The sequence below is a fragment of the Saccopteryx leptura genome, chromosome 3 (genome assembly GCF_036850995.1).
Source record: "Saccopteryx leptura isolate mSacLep1 chromosome 3, mSacLep1_pri_phased_curated, whole genome shotgun sequence".
In the NCBI taxonomy this organism is placed as follows: domain Eukaryota; kingdom Metazoa; phylum Chordata; class Mammalia; order Chiroptera; family Emballonuridae; genus Saccopteryx; species Saccopteryx leptura.
This window is the reverse complement of record NC_089505.1, coordinates 115545901-115563216: the sequence shown is the minus strand read 5'-3', so window position 1 is coordinate 115563216 and position 17316 is coordinate 115545901. Positions and strand designations below refer to the sequence as shown.

At 40.3% G+C, this 17316-nt stretch overlaps 1 protein-coding gene and 1 pseudogene across 4 annotated transcripts in view; both read left to right on the top strand.

Moving 5' to 3' along the window:
- Positions 1-17316, top strand: part of SCMH1 (Scm polycomb group protein homolog 1) — a 166787-nt gene that overhangs the window by 11439 nt on the left and 138032 nt on the right. The gene's annotated exons all lie outside the window — the stretch shown is intronic.
- LOC136397617 (guanine nucleotide-binding protein-like 3-like protein pseudogene) lies at positions 9070-11152 on the top strand (annotated as a pseudogene).

Below are 17316 nucleotides of genomic sequence, written 5' to 3'. Positions count from 1 at the left end.
GCCAGGCCGGCACTCTACCACTGAGCCAACCGGCCAGGGCAGGAAGTGCTCTTTTTGAAATATATTCAAAGTACTTTGGAAACACAAGGGCAGGAACAGCTAACTGCTAGGGAAGAAGGAGGAAGGTGATCTTTGGAAAGGCTCCAGAGAGAGAATGACATTTAAACTGGACCTTAAATGTTAAGAAGGAATTCACCAGATAGCAAGAAGAAGCTCTTCCAGATAGACTAAAAAAAAGGCAGATGGAATCTCCCAGGTGGAGTATGTGGAGGTCAAAGAAATACAGCTAAGGAAGAGATTAAGGAAGAGCACCAAAGTAACAGATAATATCTATAAAACATTTACTATGCATTTTTATATACATTAACAACTCATATGGGATCCAAGATGGTGGCAGAGTAGATGGATGATACACCCACCTTCTCCAAGGACCAAACTGGAGTTACAGCTAAATTTAAGAACCGTATCCTGAAAAACCAACTGAAGACTAACTGAAGAGGAGTCTTAATAACAAAGGACTCACAGAGGAAGACACATTGAGACTGGTAGGAAGTGTGGAGATGTGAAAAGGGCTGGCCTTGCTCCCGTGAGCCACAGCTTAGGTTCTGGAAGGATATCTCAGCTGTTAGCAGGGGAAGGGGGATTCCCCCTGAGAAGGGCTCTCCATCCCAGAGCTGGGCTCCCCATCCCAGAGCTCCAGAGCCAATAAGAGGTGCCCACAATAGCATTCAGCTGTAAAAAGCAATGCGGTTTCTGTCTGCCAGATAGAGACAAGGAATCTGAAGGGCCAGTACAAAAGTCTTGTTCACAGCCATTTAACCAGGGCTCTGGCAGAGAGAAAGCTGAGTGGACTCGAGTCTTGTGAGGAGAGTCTGTGGTTTACGGCTCTGGGGAGAGACAGAGGGAACACCTTCCAAAATCCCTGTGCTGAGTCATTGTCCCATACCATAGTCTCCATCATTCTGGAGTGGAATACTCCCCTCCAAGCAGCATCAGCCTGGAGGAAAGAAATTTTTACCACCTTGAGGAGATTAGTTCTTGCTAAGGAGTCAGCAGCTTTGGCCAGGGATTAGAGGTCTCTAGACTGACTCAGGGATTGACAGTGACTTAGTTGTCTGGTTTTGAGGCAGGAGCCATTCCCCCCACTTTCCTGTGAATCTGACTTTCACTTTCCCCCTCACAGGAGATTCAATAGAACTACCCTTCTGGCTGCCAACAGGCCCACACTCCAGGCTCCAAGGCCTCACCTGCCTGACTCTTAATGGCTTCTCCCTGCTGAGATTGGGGCAAAATTTGGGACAGACTGAGACCTGTGACTCTGGTATGAGGGCTACACCTACCACTCTTCCCTGAAGATTGACTACACCCCCCCTCAGGGGAGATCCAATAGTCCCATTCCCCTGACTCCACTAGAGGCTCTTTCAGGGACAGAGCCTAACAGGCAGCCAGCCAGGCAGAGGCAGCTGAAGATGGATCTTGGGGTGCCTTGGGACTTTTTATTGACTGGCCCATAGGCCAGGTACTGGTAAAAGCTGGCTTTGGTGTGTAGCTTGGTCCTTCCCACGTGTACCTAAGCCCAGCAGAGGCTCCTACAAACTGTGGATTGCCTGTAGCTCCAAACAGATGGCTGAGGACCAGTCACAAGCAATGTCTTACTTACATTGGCCTGCACATGGTTCCCTACCAAGAGGTACATGGTAGGGAACTCAACATGAAAACACCAAAAGAAGCTGTACAGTTTTAAAGTGGGCAAAAGACCTGAATAGACACTTTTCTAAAGAGGACATACAGATGGCCAACAGATGCTCAATATCATTAATCATCAAATTAAAATGATAACGAGATACCACTTCATACCTGTCAGAATGGCTGTCATCAATAAATCAACAAGTGTTGGCAAGGGTATGGAGAAAAGGGAACTCTTGTGCATTATTGGTGGGAATGCAGATTGGTGTAGCCTCTGTGGAAAGCAGTATGAGTTATCTCATACTGCCTTTTGACACAGTGATCCCACTTCCGGGAATATGTGCTAAGAAGCCCAAAACACTGATTCAAAGAAATAATGTGCAGCCCTATGTTCATTGCAGCATTATTTACAAAAGCCAAATTCTGGAAACAGCCCAAGTACCCATCAGTAGATGAATGGATGAAAAAGCTGTGGTACAGTTACACAATGCAGATATAAAAAAAAGAAGGAAATTTACCTTTTGTGACAGAATAGATGTACCTGGAGATCATTATGCTAAGTGACATAAGCCAGTCAGAGCTCTCTCTCTAGTTGGTGGTCAGCTGGTTAAAGATGGAATCCAGTGAAGAAGAAACACCTGGGTCTTCAGCACCCTGTGCCAGCCCAGAAGTGGCACTGTGAAAGCCTCTGTAACATCTGCTGCAGAACTAAAAATCAAGTGGGCTTGGAATTGGACATTCTCAGTAAGAATGTTACAAGCTGATGGGACAATAAAGAGATAATGTTAGGTAGTTGATCCTTATAGTCAACTTCGTTCCTAGATAGAAGCTGGATTCAGCTGTCACCAGAAAAATGAAATTTTAGGAGACCAAAACTAGATCTGAGTTTCTTTCTTAGAAACTTCTTTCCCAGCCTTGAAACTTTTGGCTGCTATTTTTCCTGGACATACAGTAGATGACGAGAAGATTTTCCTTATAGATATAAAGGTGTAGGTGATTCTTCAAATTAAAGATGGAAGCTGATTTTTCTCACCAGATATGGTATATATTCAATAGGATCAACTTGAAAAATATAAGAGGCAGCAAACAAAGGAAAGAGTAAAATATTTTCTTTTATCATTTTTAGATTCTTTGTAATATATAAACTCCACGAAAGCAGGATAACTTCCTTTAACACTTGGTCTAGAATAAATACTCAAAAAATATTTGAAGTGAAAAAAAAAAGCCAGTCAGAGAAAGACAAGTACCATATTATTTCACTCATATGTGAAATCTAATGAACAAAATGAACTAACAAGCAAAAAAGAAATAGACTCATACATAGAGCAGGCTGACAGTTGTTGGGAGTGGGGTGTTCGGTGAAGGAGGTGTAGGGATAAAGCAAAAAAGGACAAAAAAAAATAGTGTAGTGAATTATGGGGGAGGGGAGGGTGTAGAGGGAATAAATAGTGATGGACAAAGTTGTTTTTGGGGGTGAAAACAATACAGTGTACAGAGATGTATTGTAGAATTGGGCATCTGGAACCTGTATAATTATGTTAACCAGTGTCACCCCAATACAATTTGATTTAAAAGGTGAAATAAAAATTCACCAATTAAAGCCCTGGCCAGATAGCTCAGTTGGTTAGAGCATTATCCCTAAGTGCAGAGGTTGCTGGTTCAATCCCTAGTCAGGGCACATACAAGAACAGATGTTCCTGTCTCTCTCCTGTTGTATCCCTTTCTCTCTCTAAAATCAATAAAATAAATATTTAAAAAAATTCAGCAATTAAAAAACCAAACTCATAATCACCCCAGGTAGGAAAACAATTAAGATTTAAATGGTGGCGCAGTGGATAAAGCATTGACCTGGAAATGCTGAGGTTGCCAGTTCGAAACCCTGGGCTTGCCTGATCAAGGCACATATGGGAGTTGATGCTTCCAGCTCCTCCCCCCTTCTCTCTCTCTGTCTGTCTCTTCTCTCTCTCCCTCTCTGTCTCTCTTTCTCCCTCTCTCTCTCCTCTCTAAAAATGAATAAATAAAATAAAATAAAAATGAAAAAAAAAAAAAGATTTAAAGGCCCTGGCCAGTTAGCTCAGTGGTAGAGCGTCGGCCTGGCGTGCAGGAGTCCCGGGTTCGATTCCTGGCCAGGGCACACAGGAGAAGCGCCCATCTGCTTCTCCACCCCTCCCCCTCTCCTTCCTCTCTGTCTCTCTCTTCCCCTCCCGCAGCCGAGGCTCCATTGGAGCAAAGTTGGCACCAGCGCTGAGGATGGCTCCATGGCCTCTGCCTCAGGCGCTAGAATGGCTCTGGTCGCAACAGAGCGACGCCCCAGATGGGCGGAGCACCGCCCCCTGGTGGGCATGCCGGGTGGATCCCGGTCAGGCGCATGTGGGAGTCTGTCTGACTGCCTCCCCGTTTCCAACTTCAGAAAAATACAAAAAAAAAAAAAGAGATTTAAACCTGGCCCTGGCCAGTTTGCTCAGTGGATAGAGTGTCGGCCCGGTATATGAACGTTTGGAATTTTATTCCATCAGGGCACTCAAGAGAAGCAACCATCTGCTTCTCTTCCTCTCCCTTTTCCCCTTCTCTTCCTCTTTCCCTCCCACAGCCAGTGGCTTGATTTGTTTGAGCATCAGCCTGGGCGCTAAGGGTAGCTTGATTGGTCCTAGCTCATCAGCCTCAGGTGCTAAAAATAGCTCAGTTAATGCAAGCATTAGCCCAGATGGGGGGCATTGCCGCTCAGGGGCATACGGGAGTCAGTCTCACTATCTCCCCTCTTCTCACTTAAAAAAGAAGGAAAGAAAAGATTGAAATCTGTCCAAAGTCACAGGGTTAGAATGGTAGAACCAGGATTTGAACTCTGGCATTCTAGATCCAAAGTCTATGCTCTTGGCCAGTACGCTATACTCTGAATCTCTGCATTATAAGCAAAATTAGGAGAAGGTGTTGTTTTGAATGTTAAGGGAACAACAGTTAAGTTTCAAAAAGAAAGGAACAGTCAGCAGTGGGAAAGTTCCTAGGCAGATATAGTGGGAATACTACAAAGAGATCACATTGGATAACAACAACAAATCATTGTACTCTGAGGAACAGTAAGGCATGCCAAGATAATAGATAACTGGCTATCTCAGAATAGTAGTAATTCAATCTACAAGTTCTGTGGGCCAGTGACTATAATTCCATTTAATTATGGAGAAGATGGAGTCAGAGAAACTATTCAAAATAGAGCCTCTCTGTTTTTAAGTATTTGATATAGCAACACAATTGAAAGAATTTTAACCCTCTGCTGTCTATATTATAATTTCTTTAAAATGTAACTAGGATTATTATTGACAATATTGTTTATTCTTCCATATCTTCTGGTTTCAATACAGATAGAACTTAGGCTGTTGTTAGTATATTTCCAGAATTGGATGATATTCTAAAGATCAGTAGCTCAATCTTTAACATTTTATAGCTAAGAAGGTGAAAGAGACATAAGCAGCATGATATGCAGAAAGAATTATGGATTAATGGTAGAGTCCCAATTCCAATCCCTGTTGCCATTCACTGGCTCTGTGATTTAGGCAAGAGGTGATCACTAAGATATCTTACAACTCTCGGGTTCTGTGACTGTTAGGTTAATTACTCAGTAAAGAAACTGAGGCCTAAAGAAGGGGAATTAATCCAGAGTCATAAAAACTGGAATTTGATTCTCTTGACTCTTGGTTCAAGAAATCTTTTGGCAGAATTATCAAACATTTAAGTGGCTGCTGTATATCAGGCACCTATTAAGTACTTGAAATATATAAAGGCACATGAAGTTGTTTTAGAGTTTATCCACTATAAAAATAACAACCAGCATCTTCTGTTTGTTTATACATAGCCTGACTTATTCCAGAATATAAATAGTTAAAGCATACCAATTCTGTGTAACATACCATAACTAAGAAAGGGAATAACCTTTTCTGAGTATGTCAGTCACCTTGCAACATTCAAACATATATTGTTATCACCTACCCACATGTAGGTGTTATTAGTTCCATTTTTTACATAAAGAAACAAACTCAAAGATATCTGCCCAGTTATACAGTTTATAAGGACAGACTGTTTCAAACCCAGACCCACCTGACTTCGACTTTTATGCCCTTTCCATTTCACCATGTATACGCCCCATAAGCAGTATTATACAATTCTGAGACTGCATCAGTAAAGGAGGCAAGATTTACTTGTAAGAACTGACTTTTTTCTTTTTAACTGAATATGTCCTATCTCACCAAACAATGTAGGCAAACTAGAAAATTCCCAGAATAAAAGAATAAAACACTTTAGTGAATCAGTCATGATTTTTTAATTTGAGCAAATATATAAACAGTTTCCTTGTTAGTGCTAGTGCTTATATTTTAATAAATTGCAAAGTTTATGTACCTCCTCCACCTTTGGTGTACATCCTCTTTCTCCTCCTTAAACAACAAACATTTATCAGCTACCTACTAAGTATACAAAGGTGAGAATAAGATGTGGTTTCTTCCCTCAGTGATCTGACTATCCAGAAGCTAGTTGGGATAAAAATTGTTACAACTTTACCTCAGTGGCCTTCCTCCCCCAAACCTATAATTCTAGTCTAATTCTCTCTAATCATGAGAAAAAAATCCCAATTGACAGGCATTCTACAAAATACTTGACTAGTAATCCTCAAAGCTACTGTAACAAGGTCATCAACAAGGAAAATATGAGAAACTGTCAGCCAGGAAGAACCTAAGGAGTCATGACAACTAAATGTGATGTGTTTTCCTAGATGGGATCCTAGAGAATAAAAAATATTTTAGTTAAAAACTAAAGCCCTCTCAATAAAATGTGGGCTTAATTAACAATGTATCAATTAATTATATAAATGTATCATACTAAAGTAAGATGTTAATAATAGGGAAATCTGTGCAGAGTATGTGGGAACTCTGAACTATCTTTGCAGATTTTCTGTACAACTAAAATTGTTCTAGAACATAGGATTATTTTTTAAAAGTTATAATAAAATAATTTTATGTGCTATTTCTTTGGGATTTAATTAAAGCACATTTCTTCATAAAATGTTCCCAATTTGGTTGACTCATTTGATGGTACCAACAAGCTGATGCCTGTTGATAGGTTCCTGTGCCAAAGTGAATGCTAGGTGGATGTCGTATAAACTTTTTCCACCTTAGTGTCTTCTACATGTAAATGAAAAAAATTTTCCAAGTGCTAGTCAACAGAGAAGACTCAGTAAAAATTCTTGCCACATAATATTGCTTGTTAATTGAAAACACAAATACTATTATTAGGAAGGATTATAGTCAAGTCTCCCCACATTAGTTTGTGAACAATAATTATTCAGTTCACAGAAGGATGTTATTTTCTTATTTGAACTGTTTGTGTGATATTTTTAAAAGTGCTACTATCTAGTGCCACTATACATGTGTTTAAGTTGGGTATTATTTTTACCAATGCTTTTAAGTATAATTCTTGGAGTGAGATCAATTTAGAAGTCTTGGCCCTGGTCTGGTAACTTAGTTGGTTAGAGCACCATCCCTATATGCCAAGATTGCAGGTTTGATCCCTGGGCAGGACACATACAAGAATCAACCAATGAATGCATAAATAGATGGAATAACAAACCAGTGTTTCTCTCTCCCCTTCTCTCTCCCTTCCTCTTTCTCTCTAAATCAACCTGTCACGACCCACAGGTTGAGAACCGCTGCTCTAAATCAATAAGTTAAAAAAAATTGAAGTCTTGGATTTAGTTTTAAGGAAAACCTTTTTGAGAAATCTCAGAGTTTATAGTTCTTCTACGAAGTATCTTCATTATTAGTTATAGTTATATTTACATTTATTTTTTATTTTTATTTATTTTTTATTTTTCTGAAGTTGGAAATGGGGAGGCAGTCACACTCCCGCATGCGCCCTACCAGGATCCACCCAGCATGCCCACCATGGGGCAACGCTCCAAGCGCCCATCTGGGGCGTCGCTCTGTTGCGACCAGAGCCATTCTAGTGCCTGAGGCAGAGGCCATGGAGCCATCTTCAGTGCCGGGGCCAACTTTGCTCCAATGGAGCCTCGGCTGCGGGAGGGGAAGAGAGAGACAAAGAGGAAGGAGAGGGGGAGGGGTGGAGAAGCAGATGGGCGCTTCTCCTGTGTGCCCTGGCCGGGAATCGAACCTGGGACTCCTGTGCGCCAGGCCAACACTCTACCACTGAGCCAACCGGCCAGGGTCTATTTACATTTAAAGGAAACCACTCACAGAAATATGTATTCAAAGACATATTGTGTAAATAATTATTTAATGACTCTAGATGTCCTCTCTGTACAGAAATCTTAGAAAATATCACTAAACAAATACCGGTAGAGCTTGCAATTCTCTTGCTTCTGTATTGCCCTAGAACCTGCTCTACAAACTCCCAAACTCTTAACCTTCAGATTTCCATTGCACTTCCAACTTAATTACTTAATGCAATTTTACTTAATGAATAAACAAGAATTGGTTGTTTGGGCTGAATTCTATTAATTAACTGCCTTAACAGTTAATACAATAGATTATTTTTCTGCTGACCTTGACAGGTGTCAAAGTTGTCTTATTGAGAACTGCTAGTTGAATTTAGTGAAATGTTAAGTAATGTTTTTGTTAACTCCTTTATTCTTAATATTAACAATTTCTTTTGATTTGTTAAATCCCCTAATGATGGCATTTAAATAACTCATTAGGCTGAAAAGAGAAATGTCAACATGATGTTGTTTCTGATTATTAGTTATTAATGAAAACCAGTAGTTAGATGCTTAATATAGTAGTAAATGTTTACATAATAAGTGCTGAATACTTGTTAATAAGATCTAAATTTGAATTAAGGGACTATTTTTATTATACCTTATTTTTTATGTGTGTATGCCTTTACCTTATATTGAGAGGGAGCTATATTTTACATTGACCATGTTTTGGAATCACTTTTGTTGTCTGATAGAAAGGGGTTTAAATCACATGTCTGCCACCCCTAATCTACCAAAAAGGTCCTTAGATTATTCCATTGATCAGATAGTTCTACAATTTCTGATCTATTTGTAGGTTTTGCCTTTTCTGCAAGTTAAAGAACACAAAATCCTGAAAGGCAAAGCAATGTCTTAAACATTTTATTGTCCACTGTATACCATGCTTTCTGCTTCAGTGGTAGGCTCAGAGTATGTTCCAAATAAATATTGTTATAATGTCCTTCCTCTATAACTTCCATTTCATACAGTATGAGAGCAGACAACCAGATTTGTTGAATGTTAAACTTTAGCATGAGGTAGTATTTCCCCCAGTTTGCCTGGTTCTCTAGAACACATTAAGAAATAACAAAAGCAATCCTATTAAAATACCAATGGCATTCTTTTAAGAATAGAACAACCAAGAGAGCAGCGTCTGGGCTGAGTGTGCTGTGTTGTGGTCCTCTACTCTCAGATCCCCGCCGGAAGTGGAGGAAGAAGAAAGCCTGCAGCTTTGAACCTATCTCCTTTTAAGTGGATCATCATGATGAAACTTAGACACAAAAATAAGATGCCAGATAAAGGTTCCAAAGGCTGCAAGAAGAATGGGAAGAAAGCAGCCTTCAAGGTGGCCTCCACTCCCCAGTTTGTTTCCTGCAATGATCATGCCAACCGGGAGGCTGGGTTAAAGAAGAAGAGGGTTGAAGAGATGAAGGAGAAGCCGCAGGCTGCACGGGAGCAGGAGAGACACAGACGCAGGACCATGGAAAGCTACTGTCAGGATGTCCTGCGACGCCAGGAGGAGTTTGAGTGCAAGGAGGAAGCTTTGCAGCAATTACAATAAATATGTTTCCTCAGCTGGATGATGAGGCCACAGGGAAGGCTTATTACAAGGAATTCCATAAGGTGGTGGAATACTCTGATGTGATTCTGGAAGTTCTAGATGCCAGGGATCCATTGGGCTGCCGCTGCTTCCAGATGGAGGAGGCTGTTCTGCAGGCAGAAGGCAACAAGAAGCTGGTCTTGGTCTTAAACAAGATTGACCTGGTGACCAAGCAGATTATAGAGAAGTGGCTGGATTACCTTCAGAATGAGCTGCCAACTATTGCTTTCAAGGCCAGCACCCAGCATCAGGTCAAAAACCTGAATCATTGCAGTGTACCAGTGGAACAGGCCTCTGAGTCACTGCTGAAGAGCAAAGCCTGCTTTGGAGCTGAAAACCTCATGAGGGTTCTGGGGAACTATTGCCGCCTTGGTGAAGTGCGCACCCATATATATCCGTGTGGGCATTGTGGGCCTTCCTAATGTTGGGAAGAGCAGCCTGATCAATAGTCTGAAGCGCAGCCGTGCTTGCAGTGTGGGAGCCGTTCCTGGGGTCACTAAGTTCATGCTGGAGGTCTATCTAGACAAGTTCATCAGGCTGCTGGATACCCCAGGCATTGTCCCAGGACCCAGTTCGGCCGTGAGCACCATTCTGCGTAATTGCGTCCGTGTACAGAAGCTGGCAGACCCCGTGACCCCGGTGGAGACCATCCTGCAATGCTGCAACCTGGAGGAGATTTCCAACTATTACGGTGTCTCTGGGTTCCAGACCACTGAGCACTTTCTGACTGCGGTGGCCCAGCGCTTGGGAAAGAAGAAGGGAAGCATTTACAATCAAGAGGAGGTAGTCAAAGCGGTCCTGGCTGATTGGGTGAGCGGGAAGATAAGTTTCTACATACTTCCACTTGCAACCCACACTCTGCCCACCCATCTTAGTGATGAGATCGTTAAGGAGATGACCGAAGTCTTGACATTGAGGATACCGAGCAGGCCAACGAAGACACCATGGAATGTTTGGCCAATGGAGAATCCGATGAGCTTTTGGGTGACATGGACCCGCTCGAAATGGAGATCAAGTGACTCCATTCTCTGATGCTAAAAATAGTAGATGCCTTGGAAAATAAAACCACTGTGTTTAAGGTTGGAGAGGTCACTGGGTATTGCACGAATCCGAACCGTCATCAGATGGGGTGGACTAAGCGCAATGTGGACTACAACCCCAGGAACGTCAGCCCACCGGACCGCCGCCCAGTAATACAGAAAATCATGGAGACAGATCCCCTGCAGCAGGGCCAGGCTCTGGCATCCTCCCTAAAGAATAAGAAGAAGATGCAGAAGCGTACAGATAAACTTGCCAGTAAGCTGTCTGATTCCATGATGTCTGCTCTGGACCTCTCTGGTGACACTGATGACAGTGCTGGTGACTGACTGATTTCACCCCTTCTACTCTCCAAGTACCAGTTCTGGTGGGATAGGGGAATACAGATGGAATAAAGTGGTTTGCTTGTCCTTTAAACACCTGTGTATTAAAAGAATCCCTCCACCATACCCCATTCACACTCTTCCCCCCCAATTCTCCAGGGGGAAAATAAAGAAGAGTCTGGAACTAGCCAACCCAATACCCTATTTAATCCCCACTGTGTTTTACAAGAGAAATAAAAGAAATTATCAGAAAAAAAAAGAATAGAACAACTAATTCTCAAATTTATGTGGAACCACAAAGACATCCAATAGCCAAAGAAATCTTGAGAAAGAACAAAGTGGAAGATATCGTGCTCTCTGACATCAAACTATACTATAAAGCTACAATAATCAGAAAAGTATAGTACTGGCATAAAAACAGATACATACGTAGATTAATGAAAAAGAATAAAGAGCTCAGAAATAAATTCTCACTTATGCTGTCAGTTAATCTATGACAAAAGAAACAAGAACACTCTTTTCAATAAGTGCTGTTAGGAAAACTGGACAGACACATATGCAAAAATAAAATGAAATTGGACCACTTTCTTATACCATATACAAAAAATAGACTCAAATGGATTAAAAGGTTGATTGTAAGACCTGAAACCATAAAACTCCTAGAAGAAAACAATAGTAAGCTCTTTGACATCACTCCTAGCAATATTTTTGGGGGGCATGTCTCTGGGCAAGGACAACAAAAGAAAAAACCAAATGGGACTACATCAAACTAAAAACTTTTTGCATAGCAAAGGAAACCAACAAAATGGAAAGGTCACCTACTGAATTGAGAGAAGATATTTTCAAATAATACATCCAATAAAGGGTTAATATTTTAAATATGTAAGAAGCTCGTACAACTTTACAATGAAATAATTCAATTAGAAAATGGACAGAGGTCAATAAAAAGGAAAAAAAATGGACAGAGGATCTGAATAGATATTTCTTCAAAGAGGACATACAGATACCTAACACATAAAAAAATGCTCAATGTCACTAATCATCAGAGAAATGCAAATTAAAACCACAATAAGATATATTACCTCATATTTGTCAGAATAGCTATCTTCAATAAATCAACAAACGAGTGTTGGTGAGGATATAGAGAAAAGGGTACCCTCTTACACTGTTGGAAGGACTGTAAATTAATACAGCCACTATGGAAAATAGTATGGAGATTCTTCCAAAAATTATACTTCTGGGTATATATCTGAAGAAATCCAAAACACTAATTCAAAACGATATGCAGACCACTATGTTCATTGCAGTGTTACTAATAATCTAGATATGGAAGCAATCTAAATGTTTGCCAGTAGACGAATAGATAAAGATGTGATATATCTGAAATGGAATATTATTCAGCAATAAAAAAGAATGAATTCTTGCTGTTTGGGACAACATGGATGGGTGTTATGCTAAGTAAAATAAGTCAAAGAAAGGCAAATACCATATGATTGTACTCATATGTGGAATCTAAAAAACCAAAAGAAACAAATAAGCAAAGCAAAACAGAAATAGACTCATAGAGATGATGGTTGCCAAAGGGGAGAAAGCTAGGGAGATAGGAATAAAAATTTTTTTAAATTAATTTTCTTTAAATTCATTGATTCTTAATTAATTAATTTATTTATTTTGTCACAGTGACAGAGAGAGGGACAGACAGGAACGGAGAGAGATGAGAAGCATCAGTTCTTCGTTGCGGCACCTTAGTTGTTCGTTGATTGCTTTCTTATATGTACCTTGACTGGGGTAGGGGGATGGAGGGTGGCTATAGCAGACTAAGTGACCCCTTGCTCGAGCCAGTGACCTTGGGCTCAAGCTGGTGAGCTTTGCTCAAAGCAGATGAGCCCGCACTCAAGCTGGGGACCTCAGAGTCTCGAACCTGGGTTCTCCGCATCCCAGTCTGATGCTCTATCCACTGCACCACCGCCCGGTCAGGCAGGAATAAAAATTTTAAAAAATAAAAAAGAAATAACATACCTTGACCTGAAACTTCTGTTTCAGAAATTTGAGGTACTGTCCCTATTGATCTTTTTGAAAAAAGCAGGGCTCTAGTTTTCAGATACTATTAGTGTACTAACACTTTTGTTGCAAAGGGCAGAAACCCAACATAAATAGATTGTGGCCAAAAAAAGGAATTTATTGGCTCACTTAATTTGAAATAGGGCCTGGGGGTAGGACAGTATTAATAATCTGCTCCTTGCTTTTGGATTGTATCCTAGCTTTATCAGACAAGGAATGCATATCAGAGGTGCTTGGGAGGACCCTAAGGGAATCAGGACTCTCTTATATCTCATTCTTATCCATAGTTGGTTGTAGGTCCTGCCTTTCTGCCTTTACTTTGTACCATTTTTAGCCGTGGGTAGTTTTACAACTCCTCTGCAGGCTTTAGGCAGAATGAAACATTTTTTATTTTTTTTTTAGAAAAGCCTATTTTCTTCTCATTGCTTTCAGATTGACCAGTTTAACTTGGGACTGATTATTCTCCATTATATACTGGTATAATCTTATAGGTTGTTAAATATTTTGAATATCTCTTCTATAAGGTCAGGAGCCGCCATCGTAGCCATTCACATGTAGGTTCCCATTGGATTTGGGCAGATGGTAATGAAACAACGGAGCCATAGACTGGTGGACCATTATCTTTAATCCTAGCTTGCACCCGGAGGGCAAGTAAAAACACACACTGGGCTCCAAAACCTACTCATTCAGTGCTCACAAAGCTACTGACTTATCTGAGTTTCCTAGAATTAAAGATTTCTAGCTCACCAGACTTATTCACCTCTGTTTCCCATCTCCTTCTCCCTGCATAAACTGCACAAACTGGCTTCTCCCTCAGCACTCCACCATCTTGGATGCTTCTCCTGGCCTCCTCCACATGGCCTTTCTCTGCTCTCTGCTCTCTCTAATGCTAATCTCAGGAACTGAGAGAGCAAGCTCGCTGTCTGCCCCTATTTTATAGTGTAGAAATCAAAGCCTTTAATCCAGTATATAAATAAGGAAGTCTCTGATACAAAGTCACTTATCTGAGGCATAATGGGATTCCTCATGAGAGTGCACCACCCCACATCAAAAAGGGTGGGGAAAAAAAAAAAGGTGGGAAAGGCTTAGTCCTAAAACCAAGCCCCAGGATACAAGGATCCTGCCTGCCCACAACCCACCCCCAACACACATTAATATCACCTGGGCGACAGGCCTCCACATGGGCAGCGCCATCTTTAACAAAGTGAGCGTAATATATTTTATCTGCCCAACATCTTCCATTTCATATTAAGCATTTTCTTTTTTTTTTTAAGATTTTTTTTAATTATTATTATTATTTTTTTTACTTTTTATTTTTAGAGAGGAGAGAGAGTGAAAGAGAGAGAGAGAGAGAAGGGGGAGGGAGGAGCAGGAAGCATCAACTCTCATATGTGCCTTGACCAGGCAAGCCTAGGGTTTTGAACCGGCAACCTCAGCATTCCAGGTCGACGCTTTATCCACTGCGCCACCACAGGTCAGGCTTCTTCTTCTTCTTTTTTTTTTAATAGAAACTGATTGAAAGCCATTTGTGAAGGAAGTACACATTACATCCTGTGTTTTCCCTATCAAGTCTCTGTTTGCAGTGTACCTCAACACCACAGTTTGATAAGCTTTCTCATACCATATAAAGATGGCCAGCTTCTCAGCATGAGCTAGAGGTTTGCAGTGTTCTGTGCCCAACCTTGATACAGTCAATTCTACAATTTAGAGACATGTCTATTCCACCTCTCTTCCCGTACCAATTTCTGTGTCATAAGAGTTCTTTCAGTTATAAGCAATATAAGCCCACTTTGGTTAACTTTGTTTACAGCAAAGATTCCTAAACCTTGCTGAATATGTGAAGATTTCTTTTTTATTAAAACACTAATGTATAGAAAAAAATTATGATCTCCAAAAGAATGGAACAGAAAAATTAATTTTTAAATATTTTATTCATTTTAGAGAGAGGAGAGAGAGAGAGAGAAATGGGGGAGGAAGTGGGAAGCATCAATTCATAGTTTCTTCTCGTCTGTGCCTTGACCAGGCAAACCCACAAGCCTGGGGCTTTGACCAGTTACCCCAATGTCTGGGTTAATGCTCTATCCACTGTGCCACCACAGGTCAGGACAGAATTAATATTTTTTAAAAATTCTGTAGGTAGCCACAGCCAGGTAGCCCAGTTAGTTGGAACATCATCCTGATACACCAAGGTGTAGGTTTGTTTGATCTCTGGTCAGGGCACATACAAGAATCAACCAATGAATAAGAACAACAAATTAATCTCTCTCTCTCTCTCTCGCTCTCGCTCTCTCTCTCTCTCTCTCAAATCAATAAATTCTGAGGTTGCCGGTTTTGAAACCCACATATGGGAGTTGATGCTTCCTGCTCCTCCTTTCTCTTTCTCTCTCTCACTTTCCTTCTCTTTAAAATGAATAAAGTCTTAAAAAATAAAAAATTTTAAAATTCTTAATAATTATTTTTTGTAAACCTTCTCTAGGTGATTTTGGATGCTTGCCCATTGTTGCCTATTTTAGTGAATGATTTCCTAATTCATCTGTTTGCCCACGCCTAAAAAGTGGCACTCATTTCTGAAATGATTTTTTCAGTTCATGCCTGTTACTCATTAGGACTGTATCCTAATTTATTTTTTTATTTTTTTATTTTGTTAGAGAGAGAGAGGCAGGGAGAGAGAGGCAGAAACATCGAGCTGCTCTTGTGTGTGCCCTGACCTGGGAATCCAACCAGCAACTTCCGCACCCTGGGCTGATGCTCCAACTAACAGAACTATCTGTCCAGGGCTAAGTTTTTGTTGTTGTTGTTGTTTTTAAGGGAAAGAGAGAGAGAGGAGGGGGAAGAGAACACATTTATTTGGTGTTCCACTCGGTCATGCATTCATTTGTTGCTTCCTGTGTGTGCCTTGACCAGATAGAACCCGCAACCTTGTTGTTTCAGGACAATGCTCTTAACCAACTGAGCTAATCGGCCAGGGCTGTATCCTAAATATCTAATGAATCTTTTCACCCTGACCCATCACCATTTAACTGTTTCTAGCCTAGACCACCATAGTTCTTTGACCAGTGTATTAACCCTCTAAATGGTTTTTATGCTTCTACTCCTGCACCTACTCCCCACCACCACATGAGTTGCCACAGATCATCTTTATACCTAAAATCCTTTTGTGGCTTCCCATTGCACTGAAGATGCAAATAATATTTTTACTTATGGTCTACATGATGTGGGGCCTACTTTCTTAACCAATCTCAAATGGTGCCACCATCCCCTAGCTAAATTTTAGTCACACTGGCTCCCTTCTTGTTTCTCAAATATGTGAAGCTCTTTTTTGTCTTTGAGACTGTTGCACATGCTGTTGTTCCGTCTGCCTGGGAAAGCCTTTTCCTGACTCTGTTAGTTCTTTCTCAGCTTAGAAATCATCTCCCCAGAGGCCTCCCTGATGCTCTTCTACAGTCACTGTTTATTATTGTTTTATCACTTAATCACAAAATTATTTGTTTATAAGTTCTATTGAGGGGAAGATCTCACTAATCTTATATTTAACATCTATCACAGTGCTTGGCATATAATGGTATTCATTAAGTATTTGTTTAATGAATGAATGAATCTTCATTACTATCAAGCGTCTATCCTCTCCTTGAATTACTGTAGTTGCGTCTTAACTGCTCTGCCTACAACTGTTCTGGCTCACCCTTAATCCATTTTTTGTGTTAATTTTTTTAAATTTGAAGTTATAATTATACTAACTTGAATTATTCATATGCTTCCTGTTGATCTTAATGTAGTTTATAGAAATTTTTTAAATAATTAGTTTTAAAATTGTAGTAAATTATACTTAGCCAAATTTACCATTTTAAGTGCACAGTTTAGTGGCATTAAGTATATTCACATCATTGTGCAACCATCATCACCATCCATCTCCAGAACTTTTTTCATGTTGCAAAACTGAAACTCTGTACTCATTAACAATAACTCCCTATTTCTGCCTTTCTCCAGCCCCTGTAAACTACCATTTTACTTTCTGCGTCTATGACAGGCTATACATTTTGACTACTTTCAAGTACCTGATGTAAGTGGAAATCATACAGTATTCTTTTATGACTGGCTTGTTTCGCTTAGCATAATATCTCAAGATTCATCCCTGTTATTGCTTATAGAACATCAACTTTAGATCCAGAACCTCATAGAAATATAATCAACTCAAAAAATCTCATCTTCTGAATCATCTAAATCAGGCATGGGTGGCACTCTGGTATAGTCTATACTAGGAAAAATACTTTTATCTGTGGACCTATGAAACTCAGAAAACAGCTTATATGCTTGAAAGGTGCAATAGTATGTAAAGCATAGTAAAGGTATTTTCATTAGCAAAGGAAGAAAAT